We start from the raw sequence: 11,116 nt of genomic DNA, 5'->3' as shown, positions 1-11,116 counted from the left end.
AGCTTTTTGGATGAGAATAAATTATCTTTCAGTGTTAGAGACAGGACTATGTAGTTGATATGGACACTCTGGCTGATGTGATTGGAGTAGAAAGATGGGAGTTCCAATCAATTGGTGTGTCTATTGGTCGTGCAACGGTAGAGCTTGTTCGGGATGGAATGGCGGAAGGACGAATTTCGTACTTGAGGATGAATGCTTCAAATGTATTGCTTCACAAGATTGTGATCAATTGTCTTAGACCCAAATCGACTTCGAAGACTGACGTCTCCAATTCAGAAGCAAAACTGATGTATGCTATCAATACTGGCAAAAAGTTCTCTCTTACACATAATATGATGTTTCACATGTATAGATCGATGGTGAAGGACAAGGGCCAACTTCCTTATTCATCACTTATTACTAAGTTATTCAAACATTTGAATATTTAGCCTCCCAAGATTCTGTGTGTTCGAACCTGTGATCCTGTGATCAAATGGTTGTGGGACTGAAGATGGTTTCCAAAATGCGTTTGAAGGAGCTGAACAAGGCTTTGGAGCGATTTAAGGAGAAAACCCCTGTCAAGACTCACTAAGTCTTTATGGCTGCAAAACGAAAAGGGAAGGAGCCCATGACAGCTCCATCCAAGAAAAGAAGAGCACTCATCTTGCAGGATGAAGAAGATGAGGAAGATGTCACCATTTCAGCTCTTGCCTTAAGGAACCTTCAGCATTTTGTTCCAGAGATAGAGGAGAGAGAAGATCAAGACAGAGAAGAGATAGAACAAAGGAGTGAAGAGAGGGAATTGATGAGAAAAGAAGAAGAGGAAGAAAGAACTGCAGAAGAAAATGGTAGAGGAGAACAAGAAGAGACAGAGCATGAAGAGTACTTCTCTCCGCCTGAAGGCACTAAAACAGGGGGAGCTACTGAGAAAAGAGGTACCTCTTCAATTGCTTTTACTAGTGAAGATGTTAGCCGTTCACCTGCAGATCTAGAAGATGTATATGCCTTTCACTTTCCTGAGGAAGGTCATGAGGCTTCATCTCCAAATCTAGGTGCTCATGCTGAAATGCCATCATCTGCTAATACTCCTCAAACTAATCATACTGAAGCAAGCACTCAGACTAACAACTCAGCAGACTTTCGAAGATTGCTTGATGTTCTTATGGAGATGCGAGGACAGATTTATGCCTTGGGATGCGAAGTTCAGAATATGCAGAATGCCAGTCAAGCCTCTTCAATTTCTTTGCATGATCAAATTCAGGCCCTTAATCTTCAAGTTCAAGCAACTGCCAAGGGTGAAGAAGTGGCGGAACTGAAGGAGGATTTGAAAAAGCTGGAAGAGACGATCCAGTCAGTGGGAGATTTCCAGCTTGTTCGCATTCCAAAACAATCATAATTTTATTCTCTTTTCATCTCTACCTTTTTAATGTTGACAAAAAGGGGGAGAAGCTGGGTGCAGATTTGACTTCTGTTTGATTTTTGTTTGACTTTACTTTTGTTTTGGTTGTTTGGTTGTGACTGGTTTGGATTTGGATTGTTTAATGCTTGCTTGCAGTATTTTAAGCGTTGATGATATTCATAGCAAAGATAGTTGTTTTTACAGGACTAACACATTTCATGTGGATGCAAATTCGATACTATCTTTATCCGAATCCATTTATCTTTTATGAGATATCCTTGTTTGCTTGAGTATTGTTTTACAGGTCAAAAATATCCAAATCTGCAGGAAAGTTTTGTCACCATAAAAAGGGGAGATTGTTGGAGAAAACTTCCTTATTTGTTTTGAAGCTGACAAAACGTTTTCATCAGATCTAGTTTGAAGACTTGCAAACTCTTTCGACAAAGTCTGAAGACCGCCAGACCGCTAGACTCAAGATTTAAAGTTTGCCCTCATTGACAGTTTCTAGACCGTCGAAGAAGATTTATCCAAAATCGAGTATTTCTTTAAGGATTTGATTCGAGCGGTCGAAGAAGATCTCACGGCTAGAGATAGCATCTCAAGATCTATTATTCGTTTTGAATTTAATTCGAGTGATTTGGATCCGTTGATTGGCGAAGTATACTTGGAAGGTTCTACTTATGGAAACCTAGATCCCGATTGTATGGGCGAGCATGATTGGTGGGCTATCATCACATTTCTTAAATAACTCGAGATCTCCCTAATTGATTTTGTCCAACGGGTAGATTGGAAGAACTCATTTGGAAGGTGCCAACGGTTATGAAGGCATGAAGGAGTATATAAGGAAGATGCTCTGTTATCCGAGTGTGTGCGTGATAGAAAAATTCCAAAGTCTGAAACTCCTTGTTCTTTGTTGATTCAATTGTTGAGCGTAAATTTGTACTCAAAAGAAAGTTTATACTTTTGTGAAGCCTTGAGGAGGTGTAGCAAAGTCTCTACACTATGGAATCAAGGAAATGATACTGTAACAACTCTTTTGATTCATAGTAGAATCCAGCCGGTGGGCTGTCAGTGCGGGAGAATGGATGTAAGCTTGGATTAAGCCGAACCACTATAAACCTTGTGTTCTTATTCTCTTCCCTAAACTCATTTACTTTGCTCGTAACTTTATTTATCTGCTAGAATCACATTTCCTTTTCAAAGTCTACTGTTAAACAGACTCAGGTTAAAAGTAAAATTTTACACTATTCTCTACAAAAATTTATTTTTGCACCTATTCACCTCCTCTAGGTGCTCATACTAGCATTTACACAATTGGCTAGGCACAATCATGGTGCAAGACAAAGCGTGCTCCACATTTCAGATGGCATTCACTCTTTTGGGTCAATCTAGTTCCATCACTTTGATATCATTTCTCAATGTGGAAAAAAAAAATACCCTCTTCCCACGTATTCATACATCAAGATAATTATGCTTCGGTGTTGCACTTCCATTAAGTACTTCACTCTGTTTCAAAAACTTGGACTATAAATTGAACAGAATAAGGACTTTAACTATATCATAACTTTTGTATGATGCTCATTTCATATCTTAAATTTAAAAGCTGTCATTAAAAGATTTTAATTTTTTAAAATTAAATAGGTAATTTTTTTGTCGGAAATTCCTACGTGGCATTACTTTTCAGCAAGTCACGTTTGATTTTCTATCCGAAACTCATCAAACTCACTAGAACTGAACTCTAACCAGTCGTCAATTCAAAGCCTCTTGATTTTCTTGCACGTTTGATTTTCTATCAAGAGTTTAAATTGCATTAACACACAAAAGCCTCATTCATTTGCTTCAATAAGTCCAGGTCTTCGGTCGGCTATTGGTTGTTGGACCAATAAACATGGTCCGTCTCAAAAGTAATCGTGGTCTTTTGTTGTTTTCTTGATGTCGAATCTTTAGCCATCGTAAGGGCAACGTTAGGCAATTTTCGTCTCTAATTGACTGGTAAGCCTTCTATTAAACAGAGATGATCCTGAATAATGCACAGTGGATATCCTTTTAAGCCAAATATTCAGGTCAACAGCAACACATCATCAATCATCATGAGTTCCGATCTCGCTAGAAACATGAAGGATAAACCACCGTCCGATATCTGCTTCTCACTCCTTAATAATTACACAAGCCATGTACTTTACATCCTCAACCACTTCCACCAATTTGCAGCATCATTTTATCAAACTCTTCACCAATCACTGATACGAGCACTTAATGACCGTTACGCATCGTTTAGGCTCAATGAAGAAAATGCTTGTGCTGCGACAATTGAATTGCAGTAGGAGAAAGCTATTGTAATCAGTACAACCAAGCACTTGTTGCAGATTATACTCATCATAGGTGACCTCTCTCTTACTGTGAGATCAGGATATGTTTTTAGTCGGGATAAGAATATTGCAAGTGTTATAACTTTCATACAGTGCTCATTTGAGTGTTATAACTTTTTTTTGCTAATTTATGTATCACAATTTTGAAAAATCGATCACTTGAGTGTTATTAGTGATTTGTCTTGCCGGGAAATCTTATGTGAATGCTGATCATCCTACGTGGTTTCTTCGATGCTAACGTGAATAATTTTTAATACTTTTTAAATAATTTTTTTGAATTTTTTATTTTCCTTTTTTTATGGCCAGTGAGGGCCACCTTGTTGTTGACCACGAAGGCTCGGGTGAGGGCGTCGCAACCTCGCCCACGGCTAGCAAGGCCACAATGGCCTCACCGAGGGCCCTCATGACCACATTGGGCAAGGGCAAACTTGCCCTTGGCCTTGAAGGCCCTCGCCCGATCTAGGTAGCCGGGGGCAAGATCACCTCGCCCAAATCTGGCAAGGGCTTTCACAGTCCAAGGCAAGGTAGTCGACGAGGATCATCGGCCCTAAAAAAGGGAAAAAATGGAAAAAAATAAAAATTCAAAAAAATAAAAAATTCAAAAAATATTTAAAAAATTTACATCAAATGGGAAATAAATAAAAAAAGTCCACATAGGATGATTTTTAGAAATGGGACTCAAATGATCAATTTTATTTTGATGTGGCACTTAAATAAACGAAGAAAAGAGTTATGTTACTCAAGTGGATTGTGGCACTTGTGTAGTTCTTCTCCCACTCTAGTCCTAAAAACAAAGTCTTGTTTAGTCAATTGTTATCCATAGAATATTAAAAGTATGCCATATTCATTGGACTACGGCACTTATAAAGTAAAGCAAAACATTGTACCGATGCGTGAAAGGCAGATCCTTGGATTAGAAAAACATCCTGGGATTAGAACTTTTAAATGGACTTGACACTTACATTCTACTGTGACTCTCTTAATCTTTTCCTTCCGTTATTTTTTTGACATCATCGAGTTGCCATCAGCTCGAAGGGCAGTGAAAATAAAAGAAATTAATCACTACAAATTGAATTAGCTTATGAATCTAGCCGAGTTTCGGCGCCCACGCAAACCAAAAACTATGTATCTAATATTATTTCCCTAGATTTGACAAGCTCGCGCGCGCGCGCGCGAGAGAGAGAAGCTGTTTGAGGCTCTCGGGGGTTGAATAAGATGTTGGATATCTCGGACGAACAAATTGGTTGGGTGCAGCGAGGCGCAGGTAACAGGACAAGATCCGGGCCATATCCTGAATGATGTTGACTCTGTTGACTCTTCGGTACCGATCAAGTCAGCACCAAGCCAAAAACAAACCCCCCCCCCCTTCCCGGGAGCGGGGGGTTGAACATCATTTCTCAAAACACGAAATAGACTCCCACTTTCCATGTTCTCATAAATCAGGAACATGCGTGCCTGACGTATCAAGAACTTTGGATCACGTTTCACATGGGTCGAACCCGATAACGATCATTTAGGGAGAATCATAATTTATGAATAGCATCAGGATCTCTCTTTCGTTGGAAGTGTACTTATGATATACAGAAAGTGCAGCATATGAGATTTTAAAGCGGAAGGAAGAGTAATTGTATGATTTTAAGGTTCTTTTTTTGGATGTTTTCTGTTGATGGGTTTCCTTGTCTGTGTCCTTGTGTTCATCAATTCTGATTAGTTTAAAGGCTGCGTTCATTATCATAAAAATTCAAGACATAAATCAATTTATACGATTGATATTGTCTTTATAGTGGATGAACTCTGATTCTGCAACATCGTGATTGCGAAGTGGCAGGCCCTCCTTCGTACACTTCACGGTTAAATAATGATGATTCAATTGGCGAGCTTATATAAAAGTTGGACAAATTCAATAGGTCAAGGTCTTCGTCGAGCAGGCACCTCAAAAGTCAACAAGTCAAGGTCTTCGGACATGTATTGATTGCTGGACGAATCGACACGGTTCATCTAGAGCAATCGTCGTCTTTTGTTGTTTTCGCGATGTCGGACCTTAAGCCATCGAAAAGGAAACATTGGTCTAATTGCCGTCTTTAATTGACTACCAAGCCTTCGACTAAACCGAAACGATCTGGAATAATACGTAGGGAATATCCTTGTGTAGCCAAATATTCATGGCGACAACAACACATTATCACTTATCAAACATTCCGATCTTACTAAAATGATGAAAAACTAAATGACTGTCCAATAAATGCTTCTTCACTCCTCAGTAATTTCTACTTACGTATATTCTAGCCTAGCTAGTATAGAAAAAGTTTGACATGACTTAAAATTGCCGAAGCAGTACACTTGATATTGCTCAACCACGTTGGCCAATTCGCAGCATCATTGTATCAATCAACTCTTTTTTTTTTTTTTTGGTCGAATCAATCAACTCTTCACTTGTTGGAATTTAGGTGCTAGTATTGGGACAAGTATTTCATGGTCCTTGTTCTTTTTTTGGGCTCGATGAAGTTTCCAATGATCCACGTTCCCACTATACTCATTGATTATTTTCTTGGAGCTGCGCAAGCGAGATTGAAGGGAATGGCTGGGCTAACGCAAGTTTTGGAGCTAGAAAGGCTTTCGAAACTTGTATTACTGTGGGTTGTGACTTTGGTTCACTTCTTAAGCAAGTAAGCACCAGAGAAACTACCAAAACGATATCTTTTGCAACAGAATTCGCTCTTGGGATTGGCAAGCGCGGGTCTAATATTTGATGTAGCATAATTTCTTTTCTGATGAGTGTCGACAACATTGAAATTATGTCACCCGGGTGCTCACCCATTATTGTTTCCATTGCTATCAACCCAAAACTATATACTTCACATTTCTCCTTGACAACCAAAGTATAAGCGAGCTTTGAAAAGGAGAACATAAAGTTGTTAAATTAGATGAGGCTCAAAATCAAGTTGTCAATTTAGCTAAGCACTATCAACTGATAAATTTATAAGCACGATGAAGCATCAAAGGTGTTGTTCGCCACATAAGGAGTAAAATATATCAAATCTAGCCATGTACCTCTAGTAAAAAAATTCTAGAAAAGTGTGAGGATTGTTGCTCACCCGGTGCTATATATCCATGAGTACCTACAATATTTGCAATGAGATTAGATGAGAAATTTGATTTTACGAGTCTTGACGTGCCGAAGTCTGATAGGAAAGCTTGTAGTTTGTTGTCGAGCAAAATATTGTTGCTAGATATGTCGTGATGAACAATTGGTCGGGCACAATCGTGGCGCAAGTAAGACAAGGCATGTGCCATATCCCAAACAATATTAATTCTTTTAGACCAATCTAGTTCCGCCACTTCAATTTCATTTCTCAAAGCACAAAATAGACTCCCCATTTCCATGTACTCATAAACCAAGAACATGCATCGGTTGTGTAAATAGAAACCATGGAGCTTAATTATGCTTTTATGTCGTACTTTTGTCAACTGTTTCACTTCATTTCGGAAGCTCTGATCAAAAGATGGGTCCTTTGCTTCTAGACGGTGAAGTTTCTTCAATGCCACTATTTTCCCACTAGGCAAGTGTACTCTATAGACACTACCGTAACCACTAGTCCCAATGCAATATTTGATGTCAAAGTCTTATGTTGTATTGATTATGTCTTCATATGCAATTCTCCCATCATAATTCCATATTGACAAGAAATCTCCATTTTTTTCTACTATCTCTAATTGCATGCTCTTCTTTCTACATCAAGATATGAAGCAAGACCCAAGAAATATTAATAATATAGCCATAAGTTGTGTAATCAGTCATATATAACCTTACACATGGTAATCTCCATTATGAGCATAATACTAGACATTCTTCTGGACCCATCAATCTTTCACAAACCATCATTGTTGTAGAAAGCTCCACAAAGAATGAACATATTATGTGGAATTTTTCCCGTGAAATGATTGTTCGACAAATCAATGTAATCTAAGTTGATAAGCTTATTAAAATTTGGAATTGAACCACGAAGAGAACTGTTCAGAACATTGAGATGGCTTAACTTAACCAAACTCCAAAGTTGAAGAGGGATTTTTCCAGAGAAGTTGTTAAAGCTCAAATCTAGATGAGTGAGACTATATAGATCTCCTATTTTCAATGGAATGGCACAATCGAATCCATTCCCATGTAAATCTATAATATAGAATAATCAAGTTGGTTAAATGGGCCAAAGATAAAGGGATGGAGCAAGGGAAGGAGTTTGAGCTAAGCCTCAACTCAATCAAGCTTTTCAATTTACCCATTTCTGGCGGGATATATCCACTGAATTTGTTCTTCCATACTGAAATATGCCAAGTTTGTCCAATTCTATATTTTAGACAGAATGGATCCATTAAAGGAGTTTCCTCCCAAATCGAGATGCGTCAAGTTCCTCAATTTTGCTAGAGGTGAAGGAATGGAACCAAAAAAAGGAGTTGTCTTCTAGGTCAATGATGTACAAGTTCACGCAATTTCCCATCTCAAGTGGGATGAAGCCATCTAAGTCATTATGGCTAAGATTGAGAAGGCATAAATTGGATAAGAGACCAAGAGTTGGAAGTCTCCCAAAGTCTCCCCTTATGGCATATTATGATGGGGTCACTAGCTATGTAGCACCGACACAGACACGCTACACAACATGACACAACATACCAACACGTCATTTCTCAAAAATAAAGAATTCTGACACGTTCCAACACGTTATATATTAAATATATTTTGATATATAAATACATAAATATATAATAAAAGAGCCTAGAATTAATTTACACTAAAAACATTAATTCAACATTTCTTGATTTCATTCATTATTTTAAATTGACAAATTCAACTCATTCCATTATAGTAATACATAAAACTTAGAAGAAAAAAACATTGTTTAAAGAAAAATGCTAAAGTGGTATTTTAAATTTATTTATCTATCCTATGTGGCATTTTTATTACTTTTTTCATAGTAAAAACATTTTAAAACGCTAAAAAAATTCTAAAAAAAAAAAAAAAGAGAGGCATGGTCAAGGCTAGGCCTAGGCACGCCACTGACAGGGACAGCGGCATCATCAGAGGGGACCGATGAGGGCGGCGGAGATGGGGTAGGCCTTGTTGGCCCAAGTGAGGCTCACCTAGATCTAGGCGACGTGGCGGCTGGGGTCGGCGAGGCTCGCCTAGATCTGGGAGATGCTAGCCCTCACCTATGGCTAGTGAGTCTCCCTAATGCTAGGTGATACCTCGCTAACTCCAGGCCAGGGCCGGCCTTGCTAGGCTCGAGCGAAGGTGCAACGTCGCTTAAATTTCGGCGAGCCTCACCTGAGCTGTAGCTAAGGCATCGCTTGGATCTGGATGAGCCTCGCCTAAGCCCTTACCTGGCCGACGATGGCCTCCCCTAGGCCGACGAGAACCGCCCTATGACATCCTGATTTTTCAATTTTGTTTTCAATTTAATAAGTCGAGCTTTTCATCGACCCGCCTATATTTCTTTTCTCTAAGTTGGCTACTCATGAGATAACTAGCCTATCAGGTGAAGCCATTAAGGGATTATAATGCAATAGACTTGAGAATTCGACCAAAACACGACTGCTCGGCCGTGCTCATCTGCAAGGATCATTACAGCACTGTCAAAATCGATCAGAGACCAGAGATAGGTCGATTCGACAAAGGTATGTTATTAAGTGTGGGTGATTCCACCTAATTGCAAAATTCTCGTCGAACGGCACTAGACCGATTTTTCTGTTTTTTCTGTACCTTATGTCCATATTTGAAACCTTGAGATTTTCACGACAATCGAGAATCGCCAATGAGTCGAAGATGTACACTGTGGCTTGAAAATAATCAACCACAGGTCAAAGGCACTAAAAATTCCCGAAAGCTACCCGGTAGATTAGTACACGCTAAAATCGCACCAGATTGAAATTAACTGTGAATTTAAACCCGATTTCAAAAATTGTAAGTTATTTCATGTCACAAATCATTTTAGGAACATCAACTCATCTTCCGAAGATTTTTCTTCAAACTGAGATTCTCGGCGAAAAATCAAAGTAAGATTATTTTGGATGGGGAAATTCGTAGGCCCATTTTTGGTCGCATTTTTTGTCATCAAGTGGGATCTTTGGACAAGGAAAAATGTGGAATTAAGTGAGGACACCTTGGTTGGATTTATGGGCTTCAATTTGGGTTGATTTGAGTAAGAATTGAATGAATTGAAGAGGGAAATGCACAAAATTCGTAGCCTTGGAGGGGTGTAACATTTCAGCCATGTTGGGAGACTTCCAAGGAAGATTGAGGAGAGAGAATGACTGAGGATGAAGGCTGAGCAAGTGGGGGCTTGTGAGGTGAGAGAAAGACAAGTGTTGAAGGCCTAGGAAGCCTTTGGGGACCCCCTCTCTTCAGCAGCCCTTCTTCCTCCTTGCAGCTGCCTTTCTCCATTATCATGTCTTTTGGAGAGCTTGAGAGACTAGAAAACCGAGCAGAGCAGCCCCCCTCCATCGTCGACGCTCGCCGGTGCCCGTCCAAGCCATTGCTCGTCGTCGCATGCCCAAAGCAGCGCCGACCTCCCCTGCTCGCGTCCGACGCCTGTCTCGCCCGTCCGCGCTTCCAAGCTACCTCTGTTCGTCCCCGTCAAAGTCAGCCGGAGCTCCTTGACCGCCGTTCAGCCGCAGCTCGCCTTTGCCGTCTCCTGAAGCCACCCGCCTAACCCGCCTTGTTCGTTTCAGCTAAGCCCAGCTGCTAGTTCTTCTTCCTCGACCAGGAAGCAGAAGCGGGAGTTCTAGCAAGATCTGGAACTTTGTGGCCCATTTCCAAGCCCTTCCCGGCCTTGGTTGGTGTCGCTGCTAAGAGGTTTGTTACCCGCCTTAGCATTGTCATCGCCGTGGACTCACCGGCTCGCAAATCCGGGGAGTTTACTTGCTAAACCTTACTTAGGAGGTTAATTATTCTTAAGAGGTGATTAGATTAGGCTAAGCATGTTTAAGTGGTTAAATTAGCTTAGTTAAATGTTAATTAGATTAATGGATGTGATTAGTTTAGTGGATAATTAATTAAGGCTAATTAGATTATTAGATTAGTGTAATCTTGATTAGGCCCTTAATTAATTATTTTAAATTAATTAAGTATTTTGAATTTATAAATATTATTTTATTAATTTATATTAATATAATATAATATTATTTAATTTAATTTCGGAATATTTTTATTTATTTATTATTTTTCAGAAATTATACCGAGATAGCTGGCGATCGGAATTTCGTGTTGATCACAATGGTGTGCTCAGATTATGCAATTGATTATTGAATTGTGAAATTGAGTGGTGATTGTGAAAATTATAGTATTTATTCAAAAGATCCCGGGTGTCGGGTTTTGACA

Source organism: Eucalyptus grandis, chromosome 2 (assembly GCF_016545825.1).
Source record: "Eucalyptus grandis isolate ANBG69807.140 chromosome 2, ASM1654582v1, whole genome shotgun sequence".
In the NCBI taxonomy this organism is placed as follows: Eukaryota; Viridiplantae; Streptophyta; class Magnoliopsida; order Myrtales; family Myrtaceae; genus Eucalyptus; species Eucalyptus grandis.
The sequence above is the reverse complement of the archived record's forward strand: the minus strand, read 5'-3'. Positions refer to the sequence as shown.